At 48.4% G+C, this 20,191-nt stretch overlaps 1 protein-coding gene across 5 annotated transcripts in view; it reads right to left on the bottom strand.

Annotated features, from left to right (window-relative positions):
- ZC3H7B (zinc finger CCCH-type containing 7B) overlaps positions 1-9,597 on the bottom strand; it is a 57,446-nt gene extending 47,849 nt beyond the window's left edge. For 3 of the 5 annotated variants that reach the window (XM_061124452.1, XM_061124449.1, XM_061124448.1), the window contains exon 1: positions 9,318-9,595. The gene's annotated coding sequence lies outside the window, so the exon portion shown is untranslated. Of the gene's footprint in view, positions 1-9,317 lie in introns of all 5 variants that reach the window. The other 2 variants (XM_061124450.1, XM_061124453.1) reach the window with 2 other exon arrangements.
- Positions 9,598-20,191: the final 10,594 nt, after the last annotated feature.

The raw sequence follows: 20,191 nt of genomic DNA on the forward strand, positions 1-20,191 counted from the left end.
GCACTTTCTCTTACCAGATATTATTCTGAGTTGTTTGTTCAGTTGCTAAGTCCTGTCTGACTCCTTAGCAACCCCATGGGTTGGAGCCCGCCAGGCTCCTCTGTCTATGGGTTTTCCCAGGCAAGAATAATGGAGTGGGTTGCCATTTCCTTCTCCAGGGAATCTTCCCTCCCGACCCAGGGATTGAACCTGCATCTCCTGTATTGGCAGGGGGATTCTTTACCACTGAGCCACCAGGGAAGCCCTGGTGAGCTTTAACTATAATGCTATACTAAGATACTATCCAATTAAAATAAATTAATTTTAGAAAAAGATACTATATACCAATAGAGTAAGATACTATATAAGATACTATATATAACAAGATACTATATGTAACATTAAGTATAATGCTTAATCCTTATAACACTCCTTAGGAAAGTACCACTATCACCCTCATTTTACAGATGAGGAAACCAAGGCACAAAGAGATGAAGTGACCTGCCAAGGTTAGTTACTAAGTGACGGAACTGGGCTTTGAACTCTGGCAGTTGGGTTCTGGGGCCCAGACAGCGTCACCTCCCAACTCAAAAGTGCTACCCACCCTTGCACGCTGCCTTCAGCCTAGACCTGCACTCCACTTGCCCCCCACAACCCTGGCACTCACCTCCCCCACTGCAGTGTGCAGACAGGTTACACACCACACGAACACTATCTGAGCTTACGTCATCTCCACGCCTGGCACTTCTCCCGACTCACCAGGCCCTCGACGGCTACCCAGAGAGACTGGGAAGGCTTTAATTCCATGGTCTCTGACCTCACTCATCAGTTCTCCAGGTCTGCATTTATCCCTTCCCCTCATCCTCATCCATCCCCCATCTGTCCACTGGACAACCCTCTGCTCCAGGGAAGTCATTTCTGGAGGTCACCTGCTGGTTGTCCAGCCACTTCTATGGCAGGAGTTTTGAACCTGGGTCCCAAGGAGAGAATTTAGGGGTCTGTGACCTTTCTTCAGGAGTCTGGGAAAACACAACTTTTTTCACAAACTTCTACCTGATAATGACCAATCCCCCCAATTAGGAACACAGGCAAAACACCTCAGGAGCACCAGACACAGAAATCACAGCTTTTTCCCTGTCATATTTCATCTGCTGCAGACACAACAAAATCTTGGTTCACGCTCAACCCAACTTCAAAATTATTGTAGTTACATAGACTCACTGGTAGTTCTTATTTTTTAGTGCATTGATTTAAAAAAGAGCCAAACTGTAGTTCAAGAGCATTGATTTCCTTTGTAATCCTGTGTATTTTTACTGTATACATCTAGAAAGAGTATTCTGAGAAGGCATTCATGGACGTCCCCAGGCTGCCAACAGGTCTGCGGTAAAAAAGGGGCTTAAGAAGCCCTGCTTTCAGGATCAGGTTATTTATCCCTACAATAATCTCAAAAATAGGTGCTATGATCCCCACTTCACCCGGAAGCAAAGCCTACAAAAGTAAGTCTTTTTATAAAAAATAAAGAGGCTTGGGGACTTCCCTGTGGTCCAGTGGTTAAGACTCTGTGCTTCCAATGCAGGGCATGCAGGTTCGATCCTTGACTGGGGAACTAAGATCCCACGTGCAGCGTGGAGTGGCCAAAAAAACAAAAAATGAGGCTTGGAGGGCTCTGTGACTTGTCTAAGGCCACACTGCTCCTGGGGAAGCAGCTGCAGGTGTGTTCAGGAATGGACATGCAATGATACCCACAGGCCTCAGCAACCTGCAGTTTGTTTCTTTTAATTGGCCACCGTGAACAGAAACCAAGGTTCAAGAAACTTGCCCCAGGCCTCCCCCCGGTGCCCCACCATAAGCCAAAGTAAAAGCAAGCGTCAGCAGCGAGGCTTAATCCCCGCCCTCCCGCAGCACCCTGGCTCCAAAGGGCTTTGATTCAGTACTTTCTTCACCTGTCTTTCTCCTTCCCAGCAACTTACTGCCCAACTGCACAGAAGGGCTCAAACCTACATCTCTCTCCAGGGGACCCACGCTCTACTCCTGCTTCTCCATCAAGACCCACCTGCTATGCTGCTAAAGTGAGACATTTGAATAATAACTCTTTCTTTCTTTTTTTAATAGAAAAGTAACAGAAGCTTACTCTTGGGAGTTACGGGCATGCACACATTAAAAAAACAACAAAACTCACCCAGGGTCCCAGAGCTCCGACTGACTGCTTACTATTCTTTTTTTTTTTTAATTTTTTTGAGCAACTTGAAGTCACTGCTCCTGTTCATGGGAGAAGAAATCCTTGTGGTCCTAACACCTGAGCACCAAGAGTTTCATGAGCTGCTCTGCCTGTGTCATGGGCTGAAGAGAGGCCAGAGCAGTGCAAAGGGCCCTGAGCTGAGTTCCTGTCATAGCCCTGACCCATGCCAGCTTTCACAGAATCAGTCTGAACCTCTCTCTGTTTTGTCCTTTACAGGATGGAGCTAATGATATCCACCTTGCAAGACTAATGATGACACCTGTGTGCTCGGTCGTGTCCGACTCCGAGAGCCTAAGGACTGTAGCCTACCAGGCTTCTCTGTCCATTGGATTCTCCAGGCAAGAATACTGGAGTGGGTTGCCATTTCCTCCTCCAGGGGATCTTCCCAACCCACAGATCGAACACACGTCTCTTGCATTGGCAGGAGGGTTCTTTACCACTGAGCCACCAGGGAAGCCCTACTTTCTGTCTAGGCCACTCTTTTTGGGCAAGGGCTGTTCTGGACCACTCTGCTACTATTGTTCATTTACTCAACAAATAACCACAGAACACCTTTGTGTGCAGTGGGCTCTGCCCGAGCTGAGGGAATGAGATTAATGAAGTCCCTGGCCTTGGGGAGCTTGCGGTTCAAGCGTGGAAAAACAAATAAAAAGGTCAGTGTTAAATGCACAAGAGAAGCAGAGATACAGATAAGAGTTACACAGAAACTAAAATAGGAAGGGAGTGATGGGGGTGCGGGCGGCTGGGAGCTTAGGGAAGGCCCGTCCTAGGAGGTGGCATTTAAGAGACAAGGAGCCAGTCACGGGGACACAGGAGGTGGGGAAGGGCACACCTGGCCCGGGTGCAGCTCAGGGAATGGCCCTGAGGTGGGAACAGGCTTAGAATGTTCAAGGAAGAGACAGAAGGCCAGCTGAGGCTGCAGGACTGGAATGAGAGCAGGCCAAGCAGGAAGCAAGGGGCAGGCGACAGGCTGGGGCTGGTCAGAGAGCGACACGCGGGTCACTCTGTGCGAGAGCCAGCTCTGTGCTCCACGTGCGCTGGGAAACCACTGGAAGGTTTTCAGCAGAGAAGTGACAATCTCATCTATTTTAAAAAAATATTTATTATTATTATTATTTTATATATTGGCTGTGTGGCATGCAGGATCTTAGTTCCCTGACCAGGGATCGAACCTGTGCCCCCTGCAGTGGAAGTGCAAGTCTTAACTACTGGACCACCAGGGAAGTCCTGACAGGGTCTCCCTTAAATCTTGAGAAGACCCCTTGGCTGCTGCCTTGGGGGTGGGTCCTAAGAGGCAAAGGTGGAAGGTTAGTTAGGAGGCTGCCTGCTGTGGTGGTCAAGGCCCAGATCAAGGCGGGCAGTGGGGAAGATTCAGGAACATTCTGGAGGTTATTCACTATTTATGGCCATCACACTGGGTGGTCTTTATAACTTTCCAAGTTCCTTCATTTAAGTTTCAGAGTAAACCTGAGGCAGATGGCACTGAATCAGCAAGGCCATTTCACAGACCAGAAGATTGAGGCCAAGATTGAGGAGGTGCTGGTGCCCCCCTCACGCAGCTAGTGTGTGCTGGAGCCGGGAATGAAAGCCAGGACTTTGGATTCCTCTGCCTGCAGAGGGACAGGGTATGACATGGAATGCTCCAGAGCTTAGAGGAGCCTCTGAAAAGGGTCACAGTCTCGACCTTTGCCTGCAGCCCTCAGGGAAGTGCTTGATGGATACTCGCTGGCTGACCCTAGCTTTTGGTCTCAGGGAATCTGACACCCGGTTGGTTCCCTCTCTAAGTCACGGTGTGGACAGAGCAGGAAGAATTGGAGGGTGGGTCGACCCTTGGCTTCTTTTGAGTAACAGAGATTTCTCTTATCATGAAGGGTTATCATGAGGATGAATGAGAGACTAGACACAAATGTTAAATAACTAGGGTTTCCAGGCAGGTAAGAAATGAGCTTAAGGGACTTTACTGGTGGTCCAGTGGTTGAGAATCCACCATGCAATGCAAGGGACACAGGTTTGATCCCTGGTTAGGGAACTAAGATCCCACGTGCTGCGGGGCAACCAAGACCGCACGCTCAGGAGCCTGTGTGCCACAATTAGCGAGCCTGCGTGCTGCAAGGAAAGATTCCACATGACACAATGAAGATCTCGAGACTAAAACCCCACGCAGCCACATCGATAAATAAATATTTTAAAAAGAAAAAGCAAAGAGCTCTCTGGAAACTGAAACAACTTGACAGTATCTCCCTGGCAGGGCAGCTAAGATCTCAGACTCGGGCTCCCTCTGACCCTCCTGCTCTACCTCAGTCGTATGATTTGGGAACCTTAGTCTTCTCATCTGCAAAATGGGGCTGTTAACAGTGGCTGCTGCCTCAAAGAGTCTTTAAGTGGATTTGGTAATGGCAGGCACACAGCCGCGTCCAGCTGTGGTGGCTGCTGGCGCTGTGGCCGCTGTGCCCATCAAGCTTGAATCTCAGGCTCTGATCCGGAGCTCAGGAACTGCTGCTGAACTGAAGTCGACTCTAGACAGCTCCTGGATGCAGAAAGGCTGCCTCCCCTTCCCTCTGGGCCTCCAAGGCCTGATGGTGAAATGGCGCTAACACACCTGCAGAAGCCATTAGGGCACTTGCAAAGAAACAGACTTACTAGGAGAAATAAATAAGGTGGAAAGGAGACCCATAGCTGGTGATGACAGAGAAAAGGAAAACGAGCCCGTTTTCTATGGACCATTAAATGTGATGAAAGGAGCTGGCTTCTGTGGAGGCTCCAGGGAGCTGACACATAGCCGTCACTTCATCAACCCCAGCTGAAGTTGTGGTCAGACTTCCTCAGAGGACACCTCCACCCCTCTGCTGTCTCAACTGTACCACCACCAGCCCCACGAGTCTCCTGCCTCCCTCCCGCCTAGCCTCACCTGGGTCCCCCAGTGGGCCAAATCAAGAGCCAGACTGCCCCAGTTTGCCCTCCAGCTCTGCCACTTACAGGATGACATTCAACCTTTCTGTGCCACAGTTTCTCCATCTGTAAAATGGAGATAATTGTAGCACCCACCTATACACGGCTATTATAAAGATTCAATAAGCTCATCCAGGAGAAAGGACTCACAACAGCTGGCCACAAGCTAATCATTGGATTGGTGTTTGTGAAGTTACTAAAAAATTTTAAACTCCCCTAGTTCTCTCATAAAGAAAGCTGAGCACTGAAGAATTGATGCTTTCGAACTATGGTGCTAGAGAAGACTCTGGAGAGTCCCTTGGACAGCAGGGAGATCAGACCAGTCCATCCTAAAGGAAACCAGTCCTGAATATTCATTGGAAGGACTGATGCTGAAGCTCCAATACTTTGGCCACCTAATGCGAAGAGCCAACTCATTGGAAAAGACCCTGATGCTGGGAAAGACTGAGGGCAGGGAGAGAAGGGGTGACAGAGGACGAGATGGTTGGATGGCATCACTGACTCAATGGATATGAGTTTGAGCAAACTCCAGGAGACAGTGAAGGATGGGGAATCCTGGCATGCTGCAGTCCATGGGGTCGCAAAGAGTCATACACGACTGGGTCACTGAACAACAAAGTTCTTCTCATATGAGTCTCCTGTCCCAATCCCTGGGCACTGGGCTTCTCCCAGAGGTTACCATAAAACATCAACTCTCAGGGCTGCTTTTCAGAAAAGGAAACTTGGGCCCGGAGAACCCAAGGGACCATGGTGGCAGAGCCTTACTTGAACCTGAACTCACACCTGCCACCTGCACTGTGGACTGTTCCAGACAACCTGCCCGTCCTGACTTTACACGGCCCTGCCTTTGTCCGGCTCAGCATCTCTCCTCAGAATGCCCTTTCTCAACCCATCTTTTCAATGCATTATTCTTTTTTTTCCCTTTCCAATGTTTTAAATGGCACTTCTTCTTGGAAGACCTTCCAACCCCCAGGGCAAAATAAATCTTCCTCTACACTGGGACATAATTCAATTTGACAAGACAATGGTTGATCGTGTCTTCCTGGCACCTCCACCGGGGCCTGGGACACAGAGGGTAAATCAGAACCAGTTTCTGTCCTTGGGAGACTCAGGTTAATCATCCGTATCCTTCTCCTTTCCAAGCTACAAGCTCCTCGGCAGTATCAAATCAGGCGCTGGCAGGGACCGGGCACTGAGCTCGGATCTCCATGCTCAGGACCCAGTCTTCTCCTTCCACCACCAGTCTGCCTTCTGAAGTCAGGCTTCCAGCAGCTGCCCAAGAGGTCTCGCACTGGGCCAGCCCCATGAGGCCATGGGACACAAGGCTGGTTCAGTGCAACTGTCTGGCCCTGGGGAGCCTGCCGACCTTTCAGCTTTGGGTCCCCACCCCTAGAGCATTTGCCAGTTCAGACTGTCTGGGTCCCTGTTGTTGCTCTCCATATTTGGGATGGAGGTGGTCTAATTCTGACACCATGCAGCCCACTGAACTGTCACACAGGACTGGCTTCAAATCCAGCCGGGTGACCTTGGATGACCAGCCACATAAATGCTGTGTTCCTCAGTTTCTTCATCTGTGAAATGGAGATAATAATGCCTACCCCTCACAGAGCCACTGGAAGAATCAGAGGGAATGTACATCAGTGTCCTGGCACAGAAGCAGTGGTGCGGAGTCCAGAATCCCCTACTTTTCTCCACGCCAGCCACACCTCCTCATTCTTTCAGGCTCAAGATCCACCTGCTGGAGGAAAGCTTCCCTAACTTTTCCAGGTTACCCTGAGAGCTCTCTCTTCTCTCCATTCCCACCGCATGGACCCCAGTATTGATCATCTTCTTGTTCGCTCATTGGTTGACTAGAGTTAACTTTTCTCTTTCTAGCCAGCCTGTAAGTGGCAAATTCAACCCAACCCTACTCCACAGCATCACACTATATACACCATAAAAGGCTCTTGAAGACTAATTTGCGAAGGTAGGCAGGGCTCTGGGAGAAGGTAAAGATTTGGAGGCAGAAAACGAGGCAGGAATCCTAACTCTGTTGTGTGACTTTCCAGGAAGACCTTCAACTCTCTAAGCTTCAGATCTCTCATCTGGAAAATTAAGATGGAAAAATGTCGAGCTGACATGGTTGCTATGGAGGACAGATGAGAGAACATATGTGGAAGCCCTTTTGTTATAAACTAAAAAGTGCTATTTAAGGGATTATTATGTTTGGATTCTCAAATCCAAACCTACTGATGCCTCAACTGTCCTATACTTAAGATTCAAGAGCCCAGATCATCCCACAGAGCTTCTCAGCCCCAAATAACCCACCAAAACCCACATTCTTAATTGTTCATCCTAAACAAAAAGCCAGCAGTCATTCCCAGTATCCATGGAACCTCATCCCAGTACGAATTTGCACGCATGCTCAGTCGTGTCCGGTTCTTTTCGATCCTGTGGATTGCAGCCCACCAGGCTCCTCTGTCCATGGGCTTCTCCAGGCAAGAATACTGGAGTGGGTTGCCATGCCCTCCTCCAGGAGATCTTTGTGATCCAGGGATTGAACCCACGACTCCTGCATTGCAGGCAGATTCTTTACTGCTGAGCCACTGGGGAAGCCCTCATCCCAACTCAGGGATCACAAAAGTTCTCTCCCATCCTCAGATCTCAACCCTTCTGGAACAGGTTTCTCCTTCCCAGCTTAAGGAAGCCCACACCTCAAACCTGCTCTAATTGTGATCTGCTGGGCATCATTTCTAGCTTGCAGTCCAATTTCCAAGGGAAGTAAAAATGGGGAAAGACAACCAAGGTGGGTATAGTTGTATTTGCGGAGAGGGGAGAGGAAGACTTGGTAACAGAATGAAAGATTCTGCTGGAATTTTGTGTCCAACAGTTGCTAAACGTACTATAATTATCGCATTTGTGTGAGGATTCAAGGATCTGCATTCTGCTATTTTCATGGAACTTGATGAACTGCAAGCTCTGAGGGAAAATGCTAAGAAGTTGGGGTTCAAAGTCTTGTACCCAGGACCAAAGTCCCATTAAGCAGCCCCAGGGAAATGAAATCCCTGACAAAGCTGCTGGGGGCCCCCAATCACCCACTCTGGGCTCAGCCCCCTTCTCCAGCCCCTGCTTTTCCCTACTGATGGCATGTAGGCATCACATCCATCAGAGTCCATCAGAGTGAATCCCGATTTTTTTTTTCTCCTGGGAATACTGCTTTGTCTCTGTGAAAGACCCCCAAATCAGGCACCTTATAAACGTCCTAGCCGGTCAGATTTTAAGGGGAAATCAGGGGAAGAAAGGGGCAGGCCGGGAAGGGCCCTGAGGCCCGCGGAGGGTAGTAGAGGGGTCGGAGGCCGCCGTGGTGGGTGGCTCCCGGGTACCAATATTCAGGGGGCGCCCCCCAGGCGCTGGAGCTGTCCCCCGCAGCCCCTGGGCGCGCCTGGTCAGACGACGGAATTCTCGCAGGCCTCCGAGTCCTGGGACCCATCCCACGACCGGAAACGCCCCCCTACCCAGACCGCACCCCCCTTTCCTGCCGCCCTCTCCCCCGGGCCGGGCCGCAGGCCCCGGATCCCCGGGCTCGCGTGGCCGCCGCAGCCCGCAGGGGCGGCCCGTTGGCGGCCGCTGTCCTCCGCCCGCGCTGCGGTCCCTCCAACTCCCGGCGCTGCGGGGCCAAGGCGCACACAAAAGGAAGGGGCGCGCTGCCAGCTACGCCCCCGCCAATCGCCAATCCCCTCGAACCCCATAGCGGGGACCCGCAAAGCCTCCGCGCACCCCAAAGCTCCGGACGCCCAAGAGAGAGCCCCCCACGCAAGAAATTCCGAGACACCTCCCGGGGGCTTGCAGAGGCGGCCAAATCACCCAGCGGCAGGTGCCCCCGGCCGCACAATAACTTTGAAACTTTGGGGCTGGGCGCGGGGGCCGGGAGGGGGAGCCCCAAAAAGAAGGAAAGGGGGATTGCGGAGGGGGAGAAAGCTGTGTCTTTATCTTTGCAACATGCACTCTCCGGGCGTCCCCAGTGCAGCTCCGGCCGGGCCAGGGGTCTCCGCGCCTCCGCCCGGCCCGGCGCGGCCCCCGGGTCCCCCGAGCCCTTCCCGCGCCGGCCGCCCGTCCGCGGTCGGGCCCCCGGCCTCTGCCCCGCGGGGCTCGGGCCGCGCGCTGCACTCACCTCGGCCGGGCTGCGCTCCCCGCGGGCCTGCGCCGAGCCCGATAAATGGTATGCTATGACTAGAGGTATGATTACGTTATTATTATTAGTAATAATAAGAGTAAATGCTATTTAATTACGGGCAGCCGCATCCTGCTCCCGGCGCCGCCGCCCCGGCAGCTCCGTCCATGTGGCTCCGGAGCGCTTTACTTTCATTTCCAGCACCCCCGGCCGGCCGCTCGCGGCAGCACCCGCTGGAGGCTCAGTCTCCCTGCAGTCCCTCCTCCTCGGGTCCTAGAGCGCGGCTTCCCTCGCCGGGCGCCGGGGGTGGGCGGCGCGGGCCGCGCACCTGGGGGCGGAGGGGGCGGGGAAGTCCCCCTTCCCCGCCGACAGCTCATGCCTGGAATTCGCCTTTATTTTCTTTGCAAGTGTCCTGCCCTCTTGGGGCTTTTCTCTTGGCGATTCTGCATTTCTGGGAGGGTGCTGGTCTCCCTGAACGCCTCCGCCCTTCCTCCGCCCCCGAGTTTCAGCTGCTTTCAGTGTAGACTCCCCCCAAAACCCCAGGAGCCTTGTGCCCTTTTCAAGAGTGGGGACCCAAGGTTGTTGTTTGTCTAGGATCTTTCCCTAAAGGATGTGAGGCCGCTTAGAAGACCCAGTGAATGGGGTGGCAAAGAGTGGGACACGACTTCACGACTGAACAAAGAAGACCCAAAAGTTCAGGGGAGATCACCGGAAGAAGAAACCAGCTGTCAGAGGCCCTGGCGTTGCCTCAGAGCTGGCCAGGTCCGTGTTGGATTTGAATCCAGAGCTTCAGATCCAAACACCCATCCTACCATTGCTTCCTAGAGTTCTCTTCCCTCTTCATTTTAAACACATGTATGTATATGCACATAAATTTCTTTATGGAGGGGGGACTTCCTTGGCGGTCCAGTGGTTAAGATTCTGCACTTCCAATGCAGGGAGTGCAGGTTTGATCCTTGGTTAGGGAACTAAGGGGCTTCCTCTGTGACTCTGAGGTAAAGAATCCACTTGCAGTGAAGGAGATGCAGGAGATGCGGGTTCAATCCCTGGGGCAGGAAGATCTCCTGGAGGAGGAAATGGCACCCCACTCCACTATTCTTGGAGTGGAAAATCCTGGAAAATCCCATAGACAGAGGAGCCTAGCGGGCTACAGTGTCCCGGGTCACAAAGAGTCGAACACGATTGAGCACTTGTCCCAACAGATCAGTGGTAAAGAATCCGCCTGCAATGCAGGAGACACAGGAGATGTGGGTTCTATCTCTAAGTTGGGAAGATCCCCTAGAGTAGGAAATGGCAACCCACTCCAGTATTCCTGTGGGGAAAATCCCATGCACAGACGAGCCTGGTGGGCTACAGTCCATGGGGTCTCAGAGAGACATACCACTGAGATCCACGCACACCGGGAACTAAGATCTCACACGCTATGCAGTGTGGTCAAAAAAAGAAAATTATTTAGTGAGGATCAATTGTGAGATTTGTAAAGATTTTATCTTTATAAATGTATCATTTCCACATTTGTGCCATACAGTCTTAGTAACTGGAGGTACATCGCTGAGATGAATTTTAAACATGTTGCAAATGTTGGGAGGCACAAGAAACTTAAACAGTTTACCTAATTCTCACCATACTCCTGGAAGATTGGGTTTAGCACGCTCATTTTACAAATGGAAAACTGAGTCAGTTCAGTTGCTCGGTCGCGTCTGACTCTTTGTGACCCCATGAATTGCAGCACGCCAGGCCTCCCTGTCCATCACCAACTCCTGAAGTTTACCCAAACTCATGTCCAATTGAGTCATTGATGCCATCCAACCATCTCATCCTGTCGTCCCCTTCTCCTGCCCTCAATCTTTCCCAGCACCAGGGTCTTTTCAAATGAGTCAGCTCTTCGCATCAGGTGGCCAAAGTATTGGAGTTTCAGCTTCAGCATCAGTCCTTCCAATGAACACCCAGGACTGATCTCCTTTAGGATGGACTGGTTGGATCTCCTTGCAGTCCAAGGGACTCTCAAGAGTCTTCTCCAACACCACAGTTCAAAAGCATAAATTCTTCTACACTCAGCTTTTTTTATAGTCCAACTCTCACATCCATACATGACCACTGGAAAAACCATAACCTTGACTAGACGGACCTTTGTTGGCAAAGTAATGTCTCTGCTTTTTAATATGCTGTCTAGGTTGGTCATAACTTTCCTTCCAAGGAGTAAGCGTCTTTTAATTTCATGGTTGCAGTCACCATCTTCAGTGATTTTGGAGCCCCAAAAAATAAAGTCTGCCACTGTTTTCCCATCTATTTTCCATGAAGTGATGGGACCAGATGCCATGATCTTAGTTTTCTGAATGTTGAGCTTTAAGCCAACTTTTTCACTCTCCTCTTTCACTTTCATTAAGAGGCTCCTTAGTTCTTCTTCACTTTCTGCCATAAGGGTGGTTTCACCTGCATATCTGAGGTTATTGATATTTCTCCCAGCAATCTTGATTCCAGCTTGAGCTTCATCCAGCCCAGCGTTTCTCATGATGTACTCTGCATATAAGTTAAATAAGCAGGGTGACAATATACAGCTTTGACGTACTCCTTTTCCTATTTGGAACCAATCTATTGTTCCATGTCCAGTTCTAACTGTTACTTCCTGACCTGCATACAGGTTTCTCAAGAGGCAGGTCAGGTGGTCTGGTATTCCCATCTCTTTCAGAATTTTCCATAGTTTATTGTGATCCACACAGTCAAAGGCTTTGGAATAGTCAATAAAGCAGAAATAGATGTTTTTCTGGAACTCTCTTGCTTTTTCAATGATCCAGCGATGTTGACAATTTGATCTCTGGTTCCTCTGCCTTTTCTAAAACCAGCTTGAACATCTGGAAGTTCATGGTTCATGTATTGCTGAAGCCTGGCTTGGAGAATTTTGAACATTACTTTACTAGCCTGTGAGATGAGTGCAATTGTGCAATAGTTTGAGCATTCTTTGGGATTGCCTTTCTTTGGGGTTGGAATGAAAACTGACCTTTTCCAGTCCTGTGGCCACTGCTGAGTTTTCCAAATTTGCTGGCATATTGAGTGCAGCACTTTCACAGCATCATCTTTTAGGATTTGAAATAGCTCAACTGGAATTCCATCACCTCCACTGGCTTTGTTCGTAGTGATGCTTCCTGAGGCCCACTTGACTTCACATTCCAGGATGTCTGGCTCTAGGTGAGTGATCACATCATCGTGATTATCTGGGTCATGAAGATCTTTTTTGTACAGTTCTTCTGTGTATTCTTGCTACCTCTTCTTAATATCTTCTGCTTCTGTTAGGTCCCTACCATTTTTGTCCTTTATTGAGCCCAGCTTTGCATAAAATGTTCTCTTGGTATCTCTAATTTTCTTGAAGAGATCTCTAGTCTTTCCCATTCTATTGTTTTCCTCTATTTGTTTGCATTGATCACTGAGGAAGGCTTTCTTATCTCTCCTTGCTATTCTTTGGAACTCTGCATTCCAATGGGTATATCTCTCCTTTTCTCCTTTGCTTTCCTTCCCGTTCTTTTCACAGCTGTTTGTAAGGCCTCCCCAGACAGCCATTTTGCTTTTTTGCATTTCTTTTTCTTGGGGATGGTCTTGATCCCTGTGTCCTGTACAATGGAACGAACCTCCGTCCATTGTTCATCAGGCACTCTGTCTATCAGATCTAGTCCCTTAAGGATTAAGTGACTTGTCCAAGGCGGCAAGTCTGACTGCAGTCTGTATGCTCTAGATGGCCTCCTGTGCTTTTCACTATCTACCTTAAGGGAGCCTTGAAAAGGGGTGGGGGAAGCACACCTGCACCATCAGAATTTCTCAAGCTCTTCCTTCTGTGGGTGCCATCGCTCCCCTCACTCCTCTAAGATTAACAACAACAGAAAGGCAGTCTCTGGCATGAGAGGGATGTCCAGAAAGGAAAAGCCAAGTCCACGCAGGCTCACTGTGGTGGGTAGAGGAGGGTTGTGGCTTGTTTAAAATGAAGACTTCTAGGGAATTCCCTGGTGGTCCAGTGGTTAGGACTCCACACTTTCACTGCAGGAGGCTCGAGTTTATTCCCACAAGCTGCATGGCCAAAAATAAAAAATTAAATGAAATAAAATGGAGACCTCTAATCACCCCCACCTCACTGCTACCTCAGAGATTCTTTTTTTTTTTTTTTTTTGCGGGGTGGAGGGCTGTGCCCGGGGACTGTGCTGGAGCTGTGGGGAAAGGGGTTTACTTACAGTCCCAGGAGTGAGGCCTGGCAATGAATGTTTTTGAGTGAGTAAATGAACACCGTATAAATGGTTGCAATTAAGGCTGCCCTGTAGGAACTTCTCTGGTGATCTAGTGGTTAGGAATCTACCTTCCATTGCAGGGGATGCGGGTTTAATCCTTGCTTGGAGAACTAAGATCCCACATGCCACAGGGCAACTAAGCCTCTGTGCCACAACTAGAGAAGCCAGTCGTGGTGGTGGTTTAGTTGCTAAGTTGTGTCCAACTCTTGTAACCCCATGGACAGAGGAGCCTGGCAGGCTACAGTCCATGGGATTCTCCAGGCAAGAATACTGGAGTGGGTTGCCATTTCCTTCTCCAGGGGATCTTCCTGACCCAGGAATCAAACCCGGGTCTCCTGCGTTGAAGGCAGATTCTTTACCAACAAGCCACAAGGGAAGCTCCCAGAGAAGCCAGTGGGCAACTGCAAAGATCCAGCACAGAGTGGAAAAAAAAGAAAAAGACTGTCATGCACTGAGAGTCTTCCCAGAAAAGGATCTTAACTTGGGGTTTAGGGAAAGACCTTGAAGATAAAGTGCACAATTTTAGGCTTAGTTTGAGGGTAATGAGTACATTCCCCATAGGGTTACTATGAAGATTGAGTTCCTGCATGCAAAGTACTATGTGATTAAATAAATAACACATTCTTCTGGGAAACAGTCCATAGAATTCCAGTTCTCAGAAGTGAGGATGAACCCATGAACCTAGAAGCTGAGATAGGTTATAACATAGTGAATGAAATTCAGGTGATAAAGCATGCTCACAGTTGTCCCCAGTATGCTTGAAAATGATCAAGCATACGGAAAACTGACAGAACGAGATCGCCCTATATTATGCTATTTGTGCTCAGTCGCTCCAGTTGTTTCCGACTTGGCGACCCCCTAGGATGTAGCCTTCCAGGCTCCTCTGTCCGTGGGATTCTCCCAGCAAGAATACTGGAGTGGGTTTCCCTGCTCTCTTCCAGGGAGTCTTCCCAATTCAGGGATACAGCCCATGTCTCCTGCACTGAAGGCAGACTCTTTACTGCTGAGCCGCCAGGGAAGCCCATATTATGCTATGACTGTTAAACTTTTTCTGTATTTGCTTTATCATATATTCATCCCTCCATCCACTCATCAGTCTACGTAATATTTTTGTTAAAAACAAAATAGGTAATTTTTTTTTTCAAAATAGGTAATTTTTAACTTTCTTCTCTGTGCTCTTTTACATTTATACTAATTTTTTAGATTGCTGTCAGTTTTCATTTTAAAAATGAAATAATTTCCATTTTGAAACAAAAGAACTATTAAAAGGGGATATAATCTACTAAAAGGATTTGATACCAGGAAACCCTTTATACACATTAGACCCAAATTTAAGCTCCTCCCCAGACAGTGTTTTCCATCTTACTCAACACTGGATTCTGGAATAATGCCTTGCACATAGTAGATAACTATTTGTGGAGTGAATGAGTTCTTTTGAGTATCGTTTTTTATTAAGGTTAAAAAGAAATCATTAAGGGAGCCCTGGGCTTGAACCCTGGGGGGAACCTGATTTGAGTTATCTTTAACAAATAATGTAGCAATCCCCTCCCACTGGGGGAGGGAGGCAGGCTCTCCAGCAATGTGGGTAAACCAGCCCCCCTCGCCTCTCTCCAGGAGGAACCCAAGGCCAGCACCCAGTTGGTTCTTGGGACTTTCTCGCCGCATTCCTCACGTGTCTGACATAGTTCAGGCATTTGTTTTTGATCTGACTAAATGGCAAGTCTGCAGCCTTGGTAGCTCTTCAAGAAACCAGAATAAATATTGTTATTTATTCCACTCAAAATTGGCAATTAAGTTTGTTTTCAGGCACCAGAATGGAATTTAAAACATTCAGTTCAAGTAAACCAAACTAATCAGAGGCAGTCTGCTTTTCTCTTCAAAACATTAAAAAAAAAAAAAAAAAAGGAAAGAAAGAAAGAAAGCAGACAATAAAAACTGCTGCACAATAGAGAAAGGGGTCTGGAACATCCACTCTCCTCTTATTCCCACCTCACACTCAAAAGGTGACTTGTTTTGCATGTGTAATGAAAAGACCCAACCCCCCCAAAAAAAAGAACCCCAGATATCTGTCTTCCACTATTTCTTGTCTAAATTACTGTGTAATTCAGGCAGGTTATTTGACCTCTGGGCTTTAGTTCTCCGTTTGCTGAAAAGAGAATAGAGGGGCTTCCCTGGTTGTCCGGTTGCTAAGACGCTGTGCTCCCAATTCAGGGGGCCCAGGTTCAATCCCTGGTCAACGAACTGAGAGTTTGCATGTGGAAACTAAAAGTTCGCATTGCCACAACTAAAGTTCTTGCATGCTGCAATTAAGACCCGATGCAAAAAAAAAAAAAAAAAGACCCGGTGCAGCCAAACAAATATTAAAAAAAGAAGAAGAAAAGAGGTGAGCGATGGCCTAAGATGGTTCCATCTGCCCATTCCATTTCTTTTCTCAGGGTCAGGCAAACAGACTAGTCTCTCTGAAAGAGAGAGTTGGAGAAAGTGAGGGGGAGAGAGAAAGAAGATGACAAATGAGTTGTTGGAAACACTGATGTTTCAGGACACTGATGTTGCAGGAAGTGGGACCCCTTCCAGGGCCCGAGAATGGGCACTTGTTTAACACTCGAAAATGAATTGTCCAAGGAGACACATGTCCTGACAAAGCAAGAGATTTTATTGGGAAGGGGCACCCAGGCAGAGCGCAGTAGGTAAGGGAACCCAGGAGAACTGCTCTGCCACATGGCTTGAAGTCTCGGGTTTTATGGTGATGGGATTAGTTTTCGGGTTGTCTTTAGCCAATGATTCTGACTCAGTGTCCTTCCTGATGGCACACTCATTGCATCGCTCAGCCAAGATGGATGCCAGCGAGAAGGATTCTGGGAGGTGTCTCCTTTTGACCTTTCCAGAACTCTTTCCATTGGTGGTGGCCTATTAGTTCCGTGTTCTTTACCAGGAGCTCCTGTCTTAAAACAACTCATGCAAATGGTTACTCAGGTGCCTGGCCAGGGTGGGCGATTTCAGTCAGTGTGCTTCCCGTAACATTTGGACTCAGTGTGCAAACCCCCTTCTCCCTTTTAAATCGTAGTCTCCTCCTTTTAAAGGGGTTTGAGATAGAATCTAGATTCAGGAGTAACAAACAGAATCTGTGTTGCTAAGGGCCTGGATTTGTGATTTTTAGCTTTGAATGTGAACACCTTCAGGCAGAACACCTACCCATTGGTTCTCCACAGGCCCATGGGACCCTGTTACTTCCCTGGGCTTTGAAGGCCATTGAGTTTCTGCTAAGAAACTTGCAGTTATAAAAACCCTGTGATCCATCACCCAAATAACGAGGAAGGGAAGATTACCTCAGATGTTCTGCCACCCACTTCCTTCTTCCCTTCAGGAGGTCCCCATCAGAAGAAAGTCTCAGAAAAATAAAACTAGAAGAGGGAGGCTTAGGGTCACCCTAAGGAAAATTCAGACTGATTTGATCAGTCTTAGCCAGAATCAGCTCAGGAATAACATCAGGCCTACTTGGAAGCTTCTCAGCCTTTTCAGATGATGATTCATTTTAAGGAAACATCCCATGACCCTGACTGAAATCCAGTTCAAATGAGGAAACCTGTGGGATGGAAGAAGCACAAGCTGGAATCAAGATTGCCGGGAGAAATATCAATAACCTCAGACATGCAGATGACACCACCCTTACGGCAGAAAGTGAAGAAGAACTAAAGAGCCTCTTCATGAAAGTGAAAGCTGCTGCTGCTAAGTTGCTTCAGTCGTGTCCAACTCTGTGCAACCTCATAGACAGCAGTCCACCAGGCTCTGCCGCCCCTGGGATTCTCCAGGCAAGAACACTGGAGTGGGTTGCCATTTCCTTCTCCAGTGCATGAAAGTGAAAAGTGAAAGTGAATTTGCTCAGTCGTGTCTGACTCTTCGTGACCCCATAGACGGCGACCTTCCAGGCTCCTCCGTCCATGGGATTTTCCAGGCAAGAGTACTGGAGTGCATTGCCATTGCCTTCTCAGGAAAATGAAAGAGGAGAGTGAAAAAGTTGGCTTAAATAACATTCAGAAGACTAAGATCATGGCATCCGGTCCCATCACTTCATGGCAAATAGAAGGGCAAACAGTGGAAACAGTGGCTGACTTTATTTTTAGGGGCTCCAAAATCACTGCAGATGGTGATTGTAGCCATGAAATTAAAAGACGCTTGCAAAAAAAAAATAAAAGACGCTTGCTCCTTGGAAGGAAAGTTATGACCAACCTAGACAGCATATTAAAAAGCAGAGACATTACTTTGCCAACAAAGGTCCGTCTAGTCAAGGATATGGTTTTTCCAGTGGTCATGTATGGATGTGAGAGTTGGACTATAAAGAAAGCTGAGTGCCGAAGAATTGATGCTTTTGAACTGTGGTGTTGGAGAAGACCCTTCAGAGTCCCTTGGACTGCAAGGAGATCCAACCAGTCCATCCTAAAGGAGATCAGTCCTGGGTGTTCATTGGAAGGACTGATGCTGAAGCTGAAACTCCAGTACTTTGGCCACCTGATGTGAAGAGCTGACTCATTGGAAAAGACCCTGATGCTTGGAAAAATTGAGGGCAGGAGGAGAAGGGGACGACAGAGGATGAGATGGTTGGATGGCATCACCGATTTAATGGACATGAGTTTGGGTAAACTTCAGGAGTTGGTGATGGATAGGGAGGCCTGGCGTGCTGCAGTTCATGGGATCGCAAAGAGTCGGACACGACTGAGCAACTGAATTGAACTGAGGTACCTATGACAGGCCAGGAGCCCAGAGAATGCTGCCCAGCTACAAACAGTACCTTTCTAGAGGCTCTTCAGGTGAAGGAGGAAGCTGCCAAGTAGAATGTTCTACTCTGTGAAAAAGCTCTCAGACCCACTGCTGTGAGGGGTCTGATGCTTGCTGGGGGGCCCACAGGAAGCTGACTCATTCAGGTTGGAGTCACCAGGGCAAGGAAAGCCTCTTGGAGGAGGTGGCATTTAATATGGGCTTTGCAGGCAGAAGAGGAAAGGGAGAATGGAGAGGATCCACAACTCAGTAGTAGTGTGGACTAGAGTCTGGAGCTTTTGTTTTCTCATCTCTGCTGGGAAGGGTAGCAGTGATGCCCTTTTCCTTTGTGGTTGTAAAGATTAATTTAGTTGTATGTGGAAGAATCTGGCACATACTACATTTAACTCTGAATTGCAGGTAAAGCAAAAGCATAAGTGGGTGTGTGAGCTGAGTTGTGAGAGGTAACTTTGGAAAAGAAGTCTGCTTGTGTTGACAGTGCTGATCTCTGGGAACTAGAGTTTCTTGGGTAATGTTTACTTTTCTGTTACTATCCTGTTAAATGTTGGTTGAAGTGTTTATAATGAACACCTTATTTATATAATGGTTAAAAAGTTCTTTGTGAAAAGAAAAAAAGCTACTTGTGTTCTGTTACTTAAAAAATTCAAACCTAGAGAAAAGTAGCAAAAATGTTCAAAGAAATCCCACAGACCCTTCACCCAGATTCACTTGTTAACATTTTGCTATACTTGCACTCCCTCTGGCTACATACGAATACATACATTTTTTGAGCCATTCCAGAGTAGGTTGCAAACATGCCTGTAATTATTTCAGCATATATTTCCCAAGAACAAGGGCAGTGTCTTACATAATCAGGTACAATTTAAAAGAAACAACAGGTTTAACATGGAAACAATGCTATTATCTTTTTTTTACAATGTTATTATCTAACATACACATTTTTCTGTCTCAATATTGCCCTTTATAGTAATTCTCTGTACCCCAAGATCCAATCCAGGACCACGTGTTGCATTTAATTATCGTGTCTTTTTAGTCACGTTTAATCTGCAACAGTTCCTCAGCTTTTCTGTCTTTCACGACACAGACATTTTTGGAAGTGTACAGACACGTTATTCCGTAACGTGTTCCTTAGTTGGGTACGTCCGATGGTTCCTCACGATCAGATTAATTTTATGCGTTGCGGGGACTGGATGGTGATGCTGTGTCCTCAGCACAGCACTGCGGGAGGTGTGCGATGAATGTCAGAGTCTTGTTATCGACATTAACGTGAACGTTAATGTGGTTAAGGGTGGTGTGGCAGAGTTTCTTTGCTACAGAGTTACTATTCGCCCCCTCCTTTTAATTATCAAGGAATCTGTGGCTATTTTTGGGAAAGTCCTCGAATGTCCTTTCAATTTCATGGGACAAAAAAAAAAAGCGAGGTTTCCCTTTAGGAAATAGACATCTCTTAGCTTGCGGAACAGGTCCAGCTTCGAGTCTCCGTCAGCACCAGCCTTTGTCAATAAAGTTACGTGAACGTGAACCTTTCCGGAAGGGCGGAGCCGGCCCGGTCGCAAGGCATTTAGGGAACTGTAGTCGTCCTGGAAGTTCGCGGCTCAACACCGCCCAGCGGTCTCGGGGAGAAAGAGCCAGAAGCCGCAAAAGGGAGGGCACAGAGGGACCTAGCGGAGGTGCCCTGGGACGCCGCGCGAGTATTATGGGAATGGTAGTTCGCGGGCGCAACTCTGCGGCGTCCAGCCGCGCCCCGCGCAGGATAAGCGGACCACTATACCCGACAGGCCGCGCGCGCGCGGGGGCAGGGGAAGCCGGACCGGGCCTCCGACAAATCAA

This window comes from Dama dama, chromosome 22 (genome assembly GCF_033118175.1).
Source record: "Dama dama isolate Ldn47 chromosome 22, ASM3311817v1, whole genome shotgun sequence".
Classification (NCBI taxonomy): Eukaryota; Metazoa; Chordata; class Mammalia; order Artiodactyla; family Cervidae; genus Dama; species Dama dama.